The 19,314-nt window shown below is 37.4% G+C and overlaps 1 protein-coding gene and 2 long non-coding RNA genes across 3 annotated transcripts in view; 2 read left to right on the forward strand and 1 right to left on the reverse strand.

Moving 5' to 3' along the window:
* LOC127504125 (uncharacterized) overlaps positions 1-12,075 on the reverse strand; it is a 44,153-nt gene extending 32,078 nt beyond the window's left edge. The window contains exon 1 of the long non-coding RNA XR_007927293.1: positions 11,877-12,075. This is a non-coding gene — a long non-coding RNA (uncharacterized LOC127504125). The remainder of the gene's footprint in view (positions 1-11,876) is intronic.
* LOC127504122 (uncharacterized) overlaps positions 1-19,314 on the forward strand; it is a 1,137,365-nt gene that overhangs the window by 654,576 nt on the left and 463,475 nt on the right. The gene's annotated exons all lie outside the window — the stretch shown is intronic.
* Positions 2,402-19,314, forward strand: part of gabra3 (gamma-aminobutyric acid type A receptor subunit alpha3) — a 222,200-nt gene continuing 205,287 nt past the window's right edge. The window contains exon 1 of the mRNA XM_051878531.1: positions 2,402-2,722. The gene's annotated coding sequence lies outside the window, so the exon portion shown is untranslated. The remainder of the gene's footprint in view (positions 2,723-19,314) is intronic.

The following is a 19,314-nucleotide window of genomic DNA, read 5'->3' on the forward strand; positions in this document are numbered from 1 at the left end:
GCCTTGGTACTTTGGGCTTGGCTCCACTCGTACTCAAAGAGCACGTCCACTGAAATGGACACAGGGACTGGCTCACACACCTAGTCAGACTAAGCTCCTTTAGGCTCAGCCTTCACCTCCTCGCTAGGCTTCAGCTTTTTATCTGTGGCGGGCTCACGTTGTGAGTCTGTGGTGGGCTTTGTCATAAGGTCCTTTGGTGGTGTGGCTGATGTTGTGATGTGTGCTCTGGGTTTTGATCCTCCTTACTTTCTCCGTTGGTGAAGAGGGATTCGCACAGAAGTAATATCCACTCAACGTAATCGTGGAATGTTCCTCGATGCAGACGCTGATGTTGTTGCACAAAGGTGACCAGATCCAGAAACCTTTGCGTGTGCACCTCAGGGGACTGATCCCCCTGGGAGAGGATCTGCACTGCTGCAAGGTCCATGTGTTCTTCCAGTCAGATTTTCTGTCAGCAAAGGGTTGAAATAAAGATGAAAATAAAAGTCTGGACCTATTTGCAAGCAGTTCTTTTAATCAAAATCAAAATCACACTAAGGATATCAGGGAACAAAAACACAGGAAACAGAACAATACCTATTACGAGTGAGTGAATTCAGACACTGAATGCAGTGGAAGGGCTGCCGCTTTTGCATTGTTTGTGCTTGCTGTTTAATAATCATTTGAAACTTGCAACTGGCAGCTCCAGTAGTAAAAAGATTTCTCTTGAAGTCTGTCATGGAAACTAGCATGTATAAACCTTAATTAAACAATTTAATAATCAATTAAAAAGCAATTTATACATGTTAATTCATTTGGCGCAACCGTCACAGTGCATTATGGGTATTTTCTAGCCACTGAGTGTAAATCGGTTGTGCATCGCTATTGCAGTGCATTATGGGATTAAATAAGTGCATTTGACAATGTCCACTATGGTTTCGGATAACACTACAAATGGCTCTCAACTCATATAGTGCCCTATTTAAGGGTATAGTGGGTGATTTCAGACGCAGCCAGGGCTATAAATACACATATATAAATTAACTAGAGACAGGTGAGACACATGAGAGTTCGATGCAAATGGAGATATTGTCTTTTAAATTTATGGCAGTTTAATGCCTACAATTGCAACCGGTTTGGACTACAACAAGCTTCTTCCCTTCTTGGTGACATCATAAACCCTGCAATTAACATAAACACTGCCCCCGGGAACACGCAACAAAGTGGGCGAGGCTATGTCGCACGGCATTATTGAAGTTGTCTATACCGGACACGAGCGGCGCGATGTGACGCATCAAAAGATAATAGAACCCATTATAATCAGTGATATTGTCTACACTTCGCTTCAGCGAGTCACAATACACTGGGCCAGTTAACCAATCTGAGCCGATTGCGTATTTCCGAGGGAGTGGTAACATAGAATCAGAAAGTCAAACCGGCCGTTCAAATGACAATGGAGACAGCGGTCTAGAATAAAGGTAAAATATATGAAAAATACAGCTTTTTTTTTTTTTAAAAAACAAAGTATTAAGATATGTTAAACTGCGCCCCATAAACACAATCAAGCTTAGAAAAAAAGGTTTAAGGTTGAACCACTGTAGTCACAATGACTATTTTAACCATGTTTTTAACTACCTTTCTGGACGTCAAAAGGTGCAATGACGTTGCTGCCTATGTGTGGATCAGATACCCTCGGATTTCATCAAAAATATCTTAATTTGTGTTCCGAAGATGAATGAAGGTCTTACAAGTTTGGAACGACATGAGGGTGAGTAATTAATGACAGAAATTTCATTTTTGGGTGAACTAACCCTTTAAAGACCTTATGAAATAAACGTGATTTTTTTTTTTTTTTGTGGCTTTAGCTCATCTTTATCAGCTTCAAGGCCATCTCCATGGTACTATACTATTTTACATACAGTATGTTTACGTATTTCTTTTAGTAAATATTTGTGTAAAACGTCTAAAATATTTGTAATGACTAAATATTTGTGTAAAGTCTTTTACTTCCAGGAGACAAACCAGAAGTATTGATGACTCATCTTGCAATTATAGGGGCGAAAAATTTTGTCCAATAAACCTATAACATAAAAGCACAATGTAGTCCATACAATTTGTAATAGGGTTTGTTTTCTTACCTATACAAAGCTCTGAGGAAATTTAACTCATTAATCACTGTTAAGATATCCCAACACTTTAGCCAAGTCACTTTTGTTGCTCTATATTTATTTTTTTGGGACAAATAAATTAACCTACGTTACATTTTACATACATACATACATACATAAATAATCAATCCGTTTGGGTTCCAACGAAAATTCAGGTTTGGAACAACATGAGGATTGTAAAATAGTAAACATCATTTTGGCTGAACTATTACTTTAATTGGCGACGCTCTGCCAAAGGGTCACCGTAGCCTTCATCTAACTGCTTCGAAACGATCCACAGCGATGTACAGTATTTAAACCCTCCTCCGAGCGGGAAATTTGTTGCCATCCAGCACCAATCTGATCGTGAGAGAAGGAGGGGGCGGGAAGGTTCGTTTGAGGAGGGCAGGCTTACCAACGTTACCAGTGCTCCCCCACTACCCTTTTTTCAGCATCTGAGACAAATACTTCAAAATTCACCCATTGGACATGAAAGAATTTGCTGGAAAATAAGTGGAAAGACAGAGGTGAAAATCAACTGCCAGAGCTCAGAAAGTGTCTGAAGTCCGTCGGAGGAAAAAAAGGATTTATCTCTGGTGAGGTGCATTTCATATTCTAAAGAGTGAATGGTGCGTAAAACGCGTGTCATATAGATTTGAAGACAGGAAAACGTCTTAAAGGCACGTCTTTGTAAAATCCCGCAGTGTTTTATTCACGAGTAAGTGTTTTTGAGAGGAACACGTCATTTGTTTGAAGGTTTAACAGGTCTCCTCTCGCCACAGCAGACTACAGATACACTGAGGTGAACATGACCAAGAGCGAGAGCTTATCTCGGGCAAGACTGTCGACTGTTACTTTGAGAGGATATCACTCAAATATAAGATGCATTTTTTTAAAGATTAAATTTAGTCACTCTATCGATCGGCATTTTATTCATACTGTTGTAATATACTAATGATGCGACATAAAGCTTTTGTTTTAGGTTAAAGTGAACGTGCAACTCTGAGTTGTGCGTTTATAATGGACATTTGTCTAATAGGAAATGTGGAAGAAAATGGATTACTCTTGTAACAACGTATAACCTTGAATGAAAACTTGTAATACATTTCATGAAATAATTTCCATACGATATTCCACTTTGTTATCGGGGTAGAAATGTGATATTGTCGTCGTATTCGGAACTTAAATATTGTTATATGACTAATATAACAATATTATTAAATCACTTAAAAAATAGTGTTGGAAATTCGATCGGTCAGATCCCAGTTTGTTATAGATAACACTTGGGTTGCGCGTGCGTATTCTGTAGTTTGTTCTGTCTGCTGGTTTTCATATCGTGACAAATCGTTTCAGTCAATATATAGCCTATTATGGTTCTTATGGAGTTACTTTATTTATGCGCTCAAGAGTAAAGCGCTTATGCAAACGGTTCTTAATGCAAGTGAGCTTGCTTTCAAAGCAGGAATGGGCGTTTGAATATTTATTTAATGAGGAGAGAGAGAGAGAGAGAGAGAGAGAGAAAGGGGGCTTTAGTGCGCAAACATGAAGCGCCTTGGGTATGTATGAATACACTTTATCATGTACTGTTGGTCCTGCAGTTACACGTTGCTTATCAACATTGTTGCAGTTTTCATTATAATGTTAAAGGAATATTTACCCCCATATACAATTATGTCATTATTTAATCATCATCATGTTGTTTCCAACTGGCTATCCATCCACCCAAGCCCTACATAGGACAAGTGGTTTGGAAAATGGATGAATGGATGTCGTTTCCACGATTTATTTCTGCTGTGAACTGTGCAGCATATTCCAAGTATCCTGATGCCATATCATTGGTTTGTGTGAGGAACAGGCTGAATATTTATTTATTTTTTTAATTCTTCCTCTTTGCTGTAGCTTTTAAATCTCATTAATGTTTGCAAGTTAATTGAGTTTCATTGTGAATTGTCATTAGACGTGAGATCCAATGATGTTTGACAAACTATCAGCCTTGTATGTGCCTTAAGCGCCATGTTTGACAAAAGTGAGATTTAATTATTTTTGGATTTGGCTTTAATTTAACAGGAAAGTGTAAAAGTTACAGAGATTTGAAAAATTCAGACTTATGTGTCCCATACCACAGCATGGCATTCCAGTGCATGTGCACTACATTAATGAGAGTTTGGTGGAGGGGAAGACAATTTTAGCAGCGATCTATAGACTACTTCAGTGGTATTCAAAGGTCATTGTTAGAGCTCAACAGGCCTTGTTCATTTTCAATCCTGTGTCTCATGGAAGCACCTTTGCTTTTAATGTTTGCTCTCATTTAGACAAACTTCATTATTGATCCTTACACTTGGCCAAGTAAATGTGTCTCCATAAAATGAATATAAATCCAATCTTCAATTTCAGCACTATATGCAAATTCAACAGAGTTCATGTCACTGAGAGCAACAGATATGTGTTGCATTTTATTTATCATCAGCTGATTTCCAGATCAAAGACTGTAATGGAAGAGAGAGAACTTAGTGTCCACCACTGTTAATGAAAATACCTTTGTGTTGAGTTTCAGGATGTAATGCAGAACATTGAGTTTCATTTGCAGCAGTTTGTACATCTGCTTGCTGAAGAGAGATGCTTATCTCTGGCGGTCCATATTTGTGGAGATGCTTGTTGCAGTAGTGTTGTGATATCTGGCTACTGGGAGCCGATATAATGCGCTCTCACACCTTTATTTTTTTTCCCTTTTAGTCTGCTGTGGCAAATTTGTATTAACGCTTGTCCAGTTGCATCTGGAATGTGTTTCAAATCACCTCATGAAGTGGTTTGCATGATCAGATTGCAATCCGTATTGAAAGCGTTTCAGATCCAATTTAAACTTAGCCTTTTCACGATTGGTTAGCTATTTGTTCAGAGAAAACGTATGCTGTGGCTAAGTGTAAATACATTGTAAAAAATAACTGTTGGTTTAACTTAAAAAAGTAAGTTACCTGGTTGCCTTAATTTTAAGTTCATTGCAATTAAAATTTTAAGTTAATACAATGAAGGCGATTGGTTTAATCAACAGAAGTTCAAAATATTATATTATCTGAACTAGAGGTCGACGATATGGGTTTTTATCTGGCCGATGCTGATATTTAGAAATGAGGGCAGCCGATAACCGATATATGATTTTTTGGGCCGATATGTTTGGCCGATTTTCTTTTTTGCCCCCTTCATCTCATAAAATCCAACAGTTAAGTAATAAGAAGTTATACAGAAAATTGCTTAAACATTTATTGAACAACACAAGCCTCTCTCTCAGTGCACTAAAATAATTTATATGGTAAAAATTAAATACACAAAACAGGTAATCAAAAATTTAGACTGTCAAATTAACTAATACATGGCTCAACTTTTTAAGCACCTTCTCTAAACTATTCTGAAGCATGCTTCTATACTGTAAGTCAAATAGCCATAATCTAAGTGATAACAAAAATAAGAGTTCACCCATTTTACACAGCCTGCTGCTCATAACTGCATCGAGTGCACTGGCCACGAGCGATGACGTCGTGGAGGCTATGTGTCGGACCCACAGACACATTTAATGAGGAAAGTTAATGTGCACGTTTTAGCTGAATTGAACATGTTCTACTTTCACATGCAAATGACTTGTTGCACTTATGAAAAACACGGTCGGCATCAATTCCAATAGGCTACAACGTAATTACTCTTTCAAAACGGTCTGTTTTCCCCTGCCATTGTTAGTTGAAGCTGTGTGTCAACAAGGCACGGCTGCAGAGTAGGGTGACCACCCGTCCCGCATTTTGCGGGACAGTCCTGAAATTGGGAGCTTTGTCCCGCGTCCCGCAAGACTTAAGTAGTGTCCTGCATTTCATTTATGTCTGTAATTTTTTTTCATCCCTGAAATTACAATACCACAGCAAGAAATATAACAAAAACTGTGAGCATTTAAAAATCTATTTGTGCAGCCGTCATATTCTAGCTGTGAAAATAACCAACCAACGCAATCATAGAGAGAGGTTTTCCCGCTGATGACAACTGAGTGGACAGTGCAAAGGAATAAGTGCGGGCCTCATCAGAGTCGGTAAACACATCTCACATACTGGATAAGAACCTTAAGAGATGCTCAAAGCTGCCCAAATCGATGATTTAAAGCATGTAATCATCCATCCTGATGATAAATATTTCCAACGAACGGCGGCGATCAAGCGCCACCCATGGAAATGGTCGAGCACCTACGGAAAAACGAGATATTCTCCATTTGTTTTAACCAATACAAAATTGCGACGTTCAGACACAACTTTCTTCTCACATTAATAGTTCATTTAATGCAGGTTCTATTGCATTATTATAATGAAAAATGTCGAGAGTGCATTATTGTATCATGAGAGCGCATCAAATGCGCAAGCAATCTCTCCACTCACAGGCGGATTCCCTTGCACAAAACTGGATGCACGCACGCTCAGATATTACATCTGCGTGCTCAAACTTTGTCCTCCTGCTTGTGCAGCCGTGAATCTAGAATTGTCTTCTCTCCAGGATTTAATGTTGCCATAAGTGCAACATTATAGTGTGGGCACCCACCGGCAGAAACATTAATCGGTGCATATGCCAAGTTTGCCAACAAATGTAAATCAATATTTACATAGCGTAATAGTTGTAAATTTATTTGTCTCTCGTGTCCCGCAAAATCACATCTACTGTCCTGCAACAGATCAATAGCCAGGTGGTCACCCTACTGCAGAGTGTGAGTTGCTCCGTCTCACACAGAGGGAGAAATTCTCCAGTAACGTACAGAAACAGAATTGATAATGTCAGAGTTTATCTATACAATGCAGGCCGCTGGGCTTGTTACCAGGTTTTGGTACCCGCGCCTACCTGTAGCCTAAACTACAGATGGTTAAAGGTTCGCTCACCCTGTCTGTGTGCGGGACGATCCGCGTGTACAACAGGGCATGTGTGAGTGACTTGAGAGCTTCAAAACAGCAGTCCACTAAATCCGTTTATCCTCGCTCATGGACAAAAGAGTATACTTTGAAAGGCTCGCGTGCTCAACTGTGCGCGAGATGCAGCGGAATGCGGAAAATGAAGTATAACTGGTCCTTTATGCCGGTGGAATGGCAATCGCGCCTGACTATTAATCGGCCTAATTTGCAGCACAATCGGCCGATGCCGATTAATTAAAAAATGGCAAAAATCGGTCGACCTCTAATCTGAACCACATTAATTATTGAAGTTCATTTGACAAAAGAAAAAAATGTTGTGATAACAAATCATGAAAATAGTAGTCGCTAGGACATAATACAAATGGTCATTGCTAATAAGATCTTAAGAATCAATACAATATTGTTAGTTATTTTTTAGATATATAATTGTATCGGCGCAGTCCTACATGGAATGGCATGAGGGCGAGTAAATGCTAACATAATTTTCATTTTTGAGTGAATTATGCCATTAGAAATACAGAAACTAGGTTTAACCTTTATTATCTATAAATAGTCCACACTAAAGGTTGCTCAATACAGCTCAACAGTAAGAGAAATTAACTCATATAGTATTGCTGTTTGTGTCCATATCCCTGGGAGAGAAGGCATATAGAAATACAGCTGTGAAATGGCCTGGAACAGATTGAAAACCCCGTTAAAGATGTGGAGACCATAGCCCAGATCTCTTGGCAAGGTCATGATAATGAGGGCTGTGGCAGATAAGAAACATGGCAGGTTAAGTGCTGAAAGCTGAAGGCCTGTGAGCTCCAGAAGACTCCTCCCTCAAGGGAGCCATTTTCAGCTTGCTTGAGAGCTTGGCTAAGGCCAAAGTTAAAATTATAGCTCCAAATGTCGTGCTTAAAGCAAGAAAATAAACCCGCTTTCAGCACTTCTGCAAAACTGAAGTGAGCAACAGTTTATGTCTGCTCTCTCTCTCTAAGGCTTTGGTTCCGCTAACTTCAAGGAGAGATTCATGCTGTGCATTAGCATTTCACTTTAAAGGAATGGTGCCAAAGTGATTAAAGTTACTTGGGAGGAATTATTAGTTTGTGCTGTTGTTTGTCACAGCCATCCATTATTCCTAACTTTTAAAACTTGCTTCTGTCCTCAAGATATCAAAACTGCTTGTCCTTTTTCAGGTAACTGAAATTAACATATTAAAATTGAATTAATTTTGATGTATTTATTTATTCATGGGGTGGAGAGAGGCAATGTTATTCCAGAATTGTAGACCCTCTTCAACTCTCTGACATTTGACCACCTGTTTTAATCTAAATGAGCTATGACTCATCTACCGTGGAGTTGCAGGTTTTTGCATTAACCTTGCCCTACCCTTTACACCTTGTTTACAATATCACATAGGCAGAGCGAGGCATATAACAAGATGACTTCGTAACTGTGACTGTCTCTAAACAGACTTTTCACTGTTACTTCAACCTCTCAAGTGCTTGGAGCTCAGAGCCTCTTTTTCAGTGGGCGGCTATGCTGGAAAGAAGTGAAAAATCCAGATTTACACGTCAAACTGGGATGGCTGAAGAAAAGCACTGCTTTTTTTCTAACATAGAAAATGTGTCTGAGCTCTCCAAATCCGTAGTATTTGGTATTCCTAGATGACTCAGCAGTTTTGACGCCTCTGAAGTAGGATTATTTGACAATCCCCACTGAAATTTGCATGTGGTCAGCATGCAGGAGGAAAACACAAAGGAGAGTTTGCCAGCTAGACAGCCACATGTATGTATCTGGTTGTCTCAGGTCAGACCTGGCCACGTTGTGTCTGACTGAAATACTAGCTTCGGTCAGAATGGCTTCAGTGTCCTTTAAGAGGTCATATTATTTTTTATTTTTTTTTATTTTATTTGGCAGATTTCCCCAATAGCTTGATTGCATTCACTGATTTCCCAAAGTCATCTTAAATATTCAATTGTCAATACAACTGAAAAATTTGAGAGAACATCACATAAGCTGACTTCATAAATTGATATTGATTTTCCTAAAATGTTTTTGTTTGAACTCACCATTATGGTGATTAGTGTTCCCTTTGGTTGGGCATTCAGAACTTCATTTATATTATTGCAATTATCCTACTATTGATGCAGCGATGCAACAAGAAATCACAGTTATTTGGTTTCAAAGGAAGGGAAGTAATAAATATTATATATATATATATATATATATATATATATATTAGGGGTGAAACGGTTCTCTGTAAAAAATCGAACCGTACCGCTGTGCACACTCGGTTCGGCACGCACTTGCACCGCGGTTCATATCATATCTGATGACGCATATGCGTCTATAATATGGTTTGCAGAAAATAAATAAAACAGACAGAATTAGGCTAATGTATGTTTCTGTCAATGGATACGCATTCTGGATTCCCCTAAACTTTGTTCAATGCGAGTGCCGTATGCTCTATATGACCAATCATTTACGGCATCATCACCTGGGTGTTGATAGCACACGAGCGCAGGTGAGACCTGAACAGAACACGTTGCTATCTGCGTTTAAACTAAACTCATTTAAGCCTTGCCAATTTAAACATTCGAGTGCAAGGCGCGAAAGAGAACTTGCGCTAGCTCTATGAGAAGATTTGTGCACTCATCCGAAGCGTGCACACGGAAGCGCGAGTACAACGTGCAAATATTGAGGTCTCTTTCAAGTCTTGTTCTTGAACAGACAAATTCACACAAAATTATGTCAACATGCCGGTCTTGGCAAGTATCCTAGCAAGCATAGTCGGTTATGTGAACTTAAACACTCGAGAAAGAACGCATGTGTTCAGTATCAGTGTACTGATCCGTGCATTGTGTCTTAAAGAGACAGCAGCCCTTGCATTCCTGCTGTCTGAATGTTTTATTGTTAATCAAACAACAAAAGACAAGGAAATCACTCATTGCTCGTGACTGAATAGTAACTTAATAATTAATAATGATTGATCTTTATTTAATTTATACAGTGGAGATTACATGCGATGTTGTTTTACATTTTATTAGCTACTTTATTCAAATTCTGTACCTGAAAACTGGATACATGAAAAACCTGAAAAGCTTTATTTATTTGTATGTTTGCTTTACTGTATTTATTTGTGCCGTTTGATTATTTGTTCTTATTTTCTTTATTTTTATTTGACAGTAGTCATTTTTTACCTGAACATAGCACATACAGAACCGTACCGAAACCGTGAGCCTAAAACCATGATACAAACCGAACCATGAGTAATTTGAACCGTTGCACCCCTAATATATATATATATATATATATATATATATATATATATATATGATCGTTGTTTGAAGCGGTCAACACTGGACGCATCAAAGCGAACTTTCCAAATCCATTAGTTCTGCTGTTGGAAGCTTCGCAACCACATGGGTTACCTCCGGTATACAGGGCATCCATTTACTGTCTCATTGCGCTGCACAGCATCATTATAGTTCACTGATTGTAATGGTTTCTTGCTTTTGACGTGTCGCGATGTGCTGCTTGCATCTTGCTTGCATCTTGTCTTTACTTATTTCCTTATTTGGAAAGTCGTGGATATTTTTTAGTTTTGCTGCTAAAAATGGAAACACTCCCTCAAAACGAGGATGATTGCTGCTTGTTCAATATCATATTAAATTAACATGAACTTAATTTTATTGTGTATAATCTACTTACTGGGGTAAAGAGATTTCTAGTTCCCAGAATGCTTTGCAGGGGATTTAATTGGAAGAGAAAATGTTGAATTTTCTTCATGTGTTTTTAAGCAAGATAAATAAGTAGAAGGCTTGTTATTATTGTTTAATGTTCTATTAAGGTGGGATTTAGAAAAGTTTTTGTCATGTTGGGAGTTTTGGGGGTTACCGTCGTGGTGACGAGTGGAGCCTGACGTTAGGCTGATGACAGGTTAGTGCAGTGCATCATATGAAATGCTTTACTCAATGAGCAACTGTTAGTAGTAATATTGTGGTTCGTTTTCACTGCTTGCTGCTTATTACATATAGTGAAATAGAACTAATGCATGTCGAATTAAAGCATGTTCACTGGAGTTATTTTACATTTATTGGTGCTTATGTTTCTGCTACACAAAGAATTTGAGTTGTTTTTATGAAGAAAATTGTGTTTAAATGACTTAAGGGTGCATGTTGAAGACATGTAAAGGCTATTTGGTCAAACACAAATTAGATGAGTTCAAAATACTTAGAAGTCTGATGCAAATAGTTGCCTCAATTTTTTAATAAAACCAAGGCAATATTTTTTACATTGTATAATCCGTCTATATTTATAACAGTATCTTGCAATTGACAATGCTTGAGTCACACTCAGTCAACATTCAGCATGCAAACCACAACAATAATAACAATTACATTTTATTTAAAGTAAATTATCAAATACTCCCAGTTCTTTTTAAGTTATTAGAACTCTTGTGTAAGTGAACTATACTAAGCATTTGTCAGTACAACATACTATTCCTATTTCACTTTACTTGTTTTTATAAAGACAATCGGTTTGCATGCTTTTTTTAAGCAAGTCTAACTAAGTAGATTTTACAGTGTACTTGTATACCAACTGGAGTAAATATATTTTATTACTTCATTAGAACTGAGTGAGCTGAGTTGTTGAACACTGGATAGGTGCTACTGATGTGTATATGTGACTACTCAACATATAAATCATTTTATATAAAAAACATAAAAGAAAAAAAAAAAAACACATTTCATAAACACAATACTTTTCTTTTTTAAAACCCGAGACCAATCATAGCCTAACTATTAGCATACAGTAAAATAGATTGGCTTACTTTAATGCGGTTGTGTTAGAGATGTCATCTTGAGTTTAAATCACTCTCCCTTGAGCCACATAACCAGAAAGAACAGTAGAGTTGGGGGTTAATCAATTCTGACAGGAGGTAAACTTGGTGAGCCTTTTTAATGGCAAGAAGACTTTACCGGGGTCAGTGAAGAGCTTGTCACTCACTAGTACAAGCAGTGAGTGGACAGAGATGTGAAAGGTGGAAGAGATGAGAGTTATCTGCCAAGAGCACTCATGACTCAATGATTCAGCTCATGCACCTAAGCCCTATGTAAGATCACTGATTTTGTTTAGCAAATGAAAATCTTATTTGCACCTGTTTAATGCACTTATAAAATTTAGAAATGTGTCTAGTAGGATAACTTCACTTTACATGCAAATATGTTATATATATATACTATGTAAGAAAACAAACTCAAATTTATCAGTCCAGTTAGTTTAGATACTTTTAATTTTCAGAAGAAATAAAATATGGTAATTTGTTCCCTGCCAGTACATAGAATTTACACTTCAGTGACCAACACTTCTCATCTTCTAAAGGTAGAAGTCACACATTTTAGCCTGTAGATAATGTTAATTTTTAGTAGCTTCAAGGGACTGTTTTGACTTCATTTGATTCTTGGCCAAAACCGCTTTGAATAAATATTGATAAACTTTGTTTGATAAGACCAGTTTGAAGGGGACATGCTCTCATTAAGCAAGCCCTTTTTTTTTCTTTGTTCAATTTTTTATTGACAGCTGAACTTGGAAGTTGAAGAGACAAAAAGGGAAAACAGAAGACTTGCAAAGTCAAAGATAAGGACAGAATTAATTTTAGGTCAAAAAAATCGAGGTCACAGCCTCACATTCTCCCTACAGCTTAAATGCTTATCATCTTCCCAGACTTTTCGGTGGCTGCCTGCTCACAAGCATATAATGACCTGGACTCGTCCATAAAAATTCAACCCACTAACCATAGTGGGCTTCAGGCACAGATTTGGACAATTTCTCAGACCTCGGCCATTTCTCTACCTTTCACTTGTCTGGTCCTGTGGCTGCACCAACCTTGTTAACTACGTGTTGACTGCACCACACTAATTTTCCCCTGCCTGCTGGAACCCAGTCAACATTTTACTTTCCATTTCTTCCCTATTAATCATTTCCAGACTCATTATTTCATGTAGAGTCAGTTGGGATTGGAGGTGAGCCAGATTGAGAACGATAATGGTCTTATGATTTCAACTTGCATTAATCTGCATGAGGGATAGAGTTTTAGATTGCATTAGCTATTGATCAAACCTGAGGCATCAAATGCGGTCGATCAATGGAAGGGCAGCAGGTTATCAAATTGAGGCATCTCAAAAATGACATGATGTCACTGAACTTTTTGCTAACAGATAAGTTGTTTACACAGTGGAAGCAAGTGTGTAGAGATGAGGGCAGAGAGCTTGAAACCTGTCACATCTGACAGGCTAGAATGCCTTGGCAGGAGAGATAATGCACAGTGACGCACATGGCACTTGACTGATGGTATTGATAAGTCATGAGTTCCACCATAGCGCAGGCATCTTGCGTTTTGTTTACCCTTTAGGTGACAGTCATCTGTGAGGCAAAGCATTAGAACGGCTCTCTTCCTCAGTTGCGGTTACACCTGACAGATTCCACAAAATGTTCCTCCTCCAGGTGGATTTACGAGAGGGAACACTAAAGTCTTGGAAATCCCAGAGGAGCACAGCCAAGCTCCAAATTGACTAGGGATGTTCAAAAGACATGTTCTCGAAAGCAACTAGACCAGGGATACTCAACTTTTGTAGCCCGGGCCACTTTTAGAAAATGGAGCATGACTAGAGGCCAGTAAATAAAGTGACTGTGTGATACTTACCTTTCATTTGGTTTTAAAATGTGCAGTAATTGGAAAGATGGAAAGAAGACAAAATTTTCACTCCAGTGTGTGCTTTTTTAAACTTTTTGTTTTTTGCTGTTATCACACATCTCCACTGCAAAATGAAATGCATACTAGGGCTGGGCAATTCACAATAATTGAGTAATCAATATAAATTTACAAAATATCAAATATTGTTGAAAATTAAGATTAATCTGCCAAAGATGGCACCAATAGGCAAAAGGGAGGTTACAATCTGCAAGTGCTGATAGTGGGGGTGAAGCGGTTCTCGGTAAAAAATCGAACCGTACCGTTGTGCACCCTCGGTTCGGCATGCACTTGCACCGCGGTTCATCTCATATCTGACGACGCATACGCATCTATAATATGGTTTGCAGAAAATAAATAAAACAGATAGACAGAGTTAGACTAATGTATATTTCTGTCGATGGATACGCATTCTGGATTCCCCTAAACTTTGTTCACTGCGAGTGCTGTATGCTCTATATGACCAGTCATTTACGCCATCATCACCCGGGTGTTGATAGAGCTTGAGCGCAGGTGAGACCTGAACAGCACATGTTGCTATCTGCGTTTAAACTTGCCAATTTAAACATTCGAGTGCAAGTCGCGAAAGAGAACTTACGCGCGCTGTGAGAAGATTTGTGCATTCATTCGAAGCGCGGAAGCACGCGTACAATGCGCAAATATTGAGGTCTCTTTCAAGTCTTGTGCTTGAACGGACAAAATTATGCCAACATGCCCGTCTTGGCGAGTATCCTAGCAAGCATAGTAGGTTATGTCTTAAGTGAACTTAAACACTTGAGAAAAAACGCATGTGTTCAGTATCAGTGTACTGATCCGTGCATTGTGTCTTAAAGAGACAGCAGCCCTTGCATTCCTGCTGTCTGAATGTTTTATTGTTAATCAAACAACAAAAGACAAGGAAATCACTCATTGCTTGTGACTGAATAGTAACTTAATAATTAATAATGATTGATCTTTATTTAATTTATACAGTGAAGATTTTACATTTTATTAGCTACTTTATTCAATACATGAATACTTTATTTATACATGAAAACCCTGAAAAGCTTTATTATTTGTATGTTTGCTTTACTGTATTTATTTGTGCCGTTTGATTATTTGTTATTATTTTCTTTATTTTTATTTGACAGTAGTCATTTTTACCTGAACATAGCACATAACGTGTGAATCCATTAGGACAATTTCCCAAAATTTGCAAAACTAGCCAAGTACTTAAGCAACTAGTTCCCATCTGAAAGTGTTTTAGTGCAAGTGGGAACATGCTACAGAGCATCTCTTAAACCAGAAACCATTGATAGATTTGTTGTTTTAGCTTAGAACTTGTGAAACACATATTTACCCCACATTAATTACTCTAAAGAAGCTGTCAGAATGGACTTTTTAATACCCATTTTCCACCCTTTTTTAGTAAAATGTAGTAAGTGGTCACTAGGTCTACTTTTTTATACACTCTAAAAAATGCTACAACACCCCAATTTGGGTTGAAAATGGACAAACCCAGTGATTGGGTTAACATGTTTTCCCAACATGCTGGGCAGTTTTATTTAACACAAATATTGTTTAAAAAATTACTATATGGCTGGCTGGGTTTAAAATGAACCCAAAATAGGTTGGAAATTAAAATTTAGACACATAATTACTAGAGGCAACAATAATAATCAAAAGATGAACATTTATTAATAAGCAATTTAATAAATGTTTATTGTTTAATTATTATTAATTAAACATATTAATAAATGTTCATTTATTAAACATATTAATACATGTTAATTTCCAACATACTTTGAGTTTATTTTAAGCAAGCAATACAGTAATTTTTAAACAATAGTTTGGTTAAATAAAACTGCCCAGCATGTTCGGCAAACATTTAACCCAACCACTGGGTTAAAACAACACAATCGCTGTGTTTGTCCATTTTCAACCCAACTTGTTTTTTGTTTTTTTTAAAGGATTAGTTCACTTCAGAATTTACATTTCCTGATAATTTACTCACCCCTATGTCATCCAAGATGTTTATGCTTTTCTTTCTTCAGTCGAAAATAAGTTTTTTTTTTAAGGAAAAGATTCCAGGATTTTTCTTCATATAGTGAATTTCAACGGTTACCAATGGGTTGAAATGAGTTTCAGTGCAGCTTCAAAGGGCTCTACATGATCCCAGCTGAGGAATAAGGGTCTTATCTAGTGAAACAATCTGTCATTTTCTAAAAAAAAATTAAAAATTTCTATACTTTTTAACCAGAAATGCTCGTCTTGCACTGCTCTGCGATGCGCCATGCATTACGTAATCATGTTGGAAAGGTCATGTCTGACGTAGCCAGAAATTTGAATTCTGAAGTGAACTAATCCTTTAACCCAACATTTTTTAGAGTGTATATTTCGCCTTTTTTAAATATTCTAGAGCAAATGCAACATTTGGAAAGATAGTAAGATATCAAATTTAAAATTTTGTGTAGCATGTCTCTCTGTAGCAGTCAGTGATGGAATTTGTATATCCTGGTACTTCAGGATTATTTTGTTTTTTTAAACAATTAATCTGAACCTGCTCTATTAAAAGTTTTACAACTGTACAACAACACAACAACAATAATAAAAAAGACAGTCCACATTCAGATGAGGTTCACACAAATTGTGTTCTTGTGTTAAAAGCAGCTAGACAGAGTTCAATGTAAGTGAAAAAGAAGACATGTTTATTATAGCACATTACTCCTATACACACTTGAGATGCTTATGCCACCCCCAGAACCTCTTCTGTTTGGTCCATTGTTTTACTACTGACATTGATTCTGCTTGTCAGGCTCATTTTAACTTGACACTGCATCTTAAAAACACAATAACCATGGTATGCGAAGCAGAAAAACAGCATAATGCTCCACACCACTCAAACGCCCATCTAGTGCATGTGTTTATAGACCAACAATTAAAAAATAGAGCCAAAGGAATGCAAGAACGTGTCCTGTGCGAATGGCCCCTCATACTGCAGTATAATCGACAAGCCTGCAGTGCAGATTTTTTTTTTTTTTCTTTAATTATAATGGTATTCATTAAATGCATCATTATATGCTCAATTGCTATGCATACAAAGAAGCAAAATTATAATTGTCACAAATCCAGATTGTGGTGGTGGACCCCTGATAACCTTGTGACGTATCTGCATTTGACTCTGGTGGGTTGGTGGGTTGTCTGAAAACTAGTCACCCTTGAAGAAACCCTGTATAATTAGGCTGGTTTAGGATTGTATAGCTGGATGGAACACAACAGAAGAGAGACATATAGATGTCTCGAGCACAGTGTGAGCATGCTAAAGCCCTGTTCCAGAAAATAAAACACCGCCTCTTTAAAGCACCACTGCTGCTTCTTTCGTTTCGTTTTTCAATGTTTATGGTGCCAAATTTGTGGACATCTCATCTACATGTGTGGACAACCCATCTCCAAACATGGATCATCAAGTATGCATTTCACTAGGTGTATTTTGCTTAATTAAAAAGCATCAAAAATGATTGCTGCTATCACATCTGATCATTGTTTGACAGAGTCATTCTTTGGCAGTTTTCCATGCATCTGTAAATAAGATGAAATGTGCAGGTGTGACTGAAACATTTACTAGAATCCTCAGAACTGGAGTGCATGAGTATATTTACCCAATTTAGAGTGCCAAAAAAGGAGGGTCAACAGTTTGCACAAGAGACATGGACATTATTTTTCAGCAGAATATTGAACACGTCTCAGAAACTAACCCTTGTTTTTGTCTGAGAGATTTAAAATGATTTACAATGTCTCCACCACACATATATTAAGTACATCTTCATTTATCTTGAGACATACAGGTAGGTAAACTTTAGTTTCCACCTCCAAATCTATGGAGAGCCAAGGTCTCTTACTTACCTCATTACCTACCTAGATGTTTATGCATTGTTACCCTCAAGCCATCACTTCATTCAGAGTTGTCACATGGATGGAAGGACTTTTGAATATCCATCTTATTGGAGCCTCTTTTGTGTTCCATGGGCCTTGCCTGAGCACTGATATTGCTCCCCGGCGTTCCTTGTAGAGAGCTTTACTGGAGCAAGCGTATCATAAATGTGCTTTTTGACATTTGAGGCGAAAAGCTATAAAACCCCATTCGCCCTCAATCCGTCCGCCTGTCATCCTTCGCATGTGACTCACATGAAGCAGTGCTGATGTGGCAGGGTCGATAGGTCGTTTCATGCAGACATGTTCATGCGGTTGTAAATGCATCTTGACACTGTACAAGTTTGGGTTTGTTTCAAAATTAAAGCGCTGCCCTCTGGAGAACTTTGGCAATGCTGTTCTTTCCTCTTTATAATGGAATTGCTTTTGCCCTTTTTGCCATTTCCTTTTATTAGACTGTCTTTGTACCCTAGAAGAAGAATTGCGTATGTGTCAGTGCTTGTGTGAATGTGTTAGTAAGAACGAAGGATTTTGACAGTCTGTCAGCTGAAACTGTTCAGTCGTGAGAACTGCAAGCAAAGAAGTGGTGACATACTTGATGTTACAGTACAGGATTGTGTACAGTTGCAGCATAGTAGCATAGTGTCATGAGACTTCTCTCAAATACAGAGTCATTTTCTGACCTGAAACAGTAATTAAAAGTTTGACCACTGGTATCTGAGGTAGTTAAACAAACAAGATTACCTGATCATATTTATTATGTACTGTATATTTATATACAGTATATACATATTTTTTTACATGACTAGTTTCATAAATAAACTCAAGACATTTAAAGTCACATCAGAGTCTGGAATCATCAGTTTCCCTTGATCATTTTAAATTCTGCAATACCTTAATGGTGTGCCATAATTAATCAGTTTTAATGAGCTAATGTGCATGTAAAATTTCTTGTCTTATTTAATGGCTCCTTGCCAGAGCGTTCCATGCTATCAGGAAGCATTTTTCAAAACCTCAACATGATGTATGATGCAAAGGTTTTATTAACTTTTGAGGTGTTCTTAATGATACACCAGAAGACAAGACTGAAAAAAGATTTTTTGAAGTTGTAAATAAGAAAATACTATTTCAGTCTTTCTACCTAAAATGTCCAGTTTAATTCAATATAGCAATTTCTGAGTGAAATCTATGGAAGCTTGTTTCCGCCATGAAATAAAAAAATAAAAAAGGTAATTGCGACTCACAATTCTGACTTTTTTTTCTTGCAATTGCGAGATATAAACTCACAATTGCAAGTTATAAAGTCAGAATTGCAAGTTACAAAGATGAAAACAGATAAAAACTCGCTATTGCGTGTTATAATGTCCAATTGTGAGGGGAAAAAAGACTGATGGTTTTTCTTCCTCAGAATTGCAAGTTTATATCACAATTCTGACTATATAACTCACAATTGCATGTTGTAAAGTCAGAATTGTGAGATATAAATTCACAATTCTGAGAAAAAAGTCAGAATTGCGAGTTATTTTGTGCAATTCTGACTTTATAAATTGTGTTTATATCTCATAATTCTGAGAAAAAAAGTCAGAATTGTGAGGAAAAAAAAGGTCAG

Source organism: Ctenopharyngodon idella, chromosome 21 (assembly GCF_019924925.1).
Source record: "Ctenopharyngodon idella isolate HZGC_01 chromosome 21, HZGC01, whole genome shotgun sequence".
Lineage (NCBI taxonomy): Eukaryota > Metazoa > Chordata > Actinopteri > Cypriniformes > Xenocyprididae > Ctenopharyngodon > Ctenopharyngodon idella.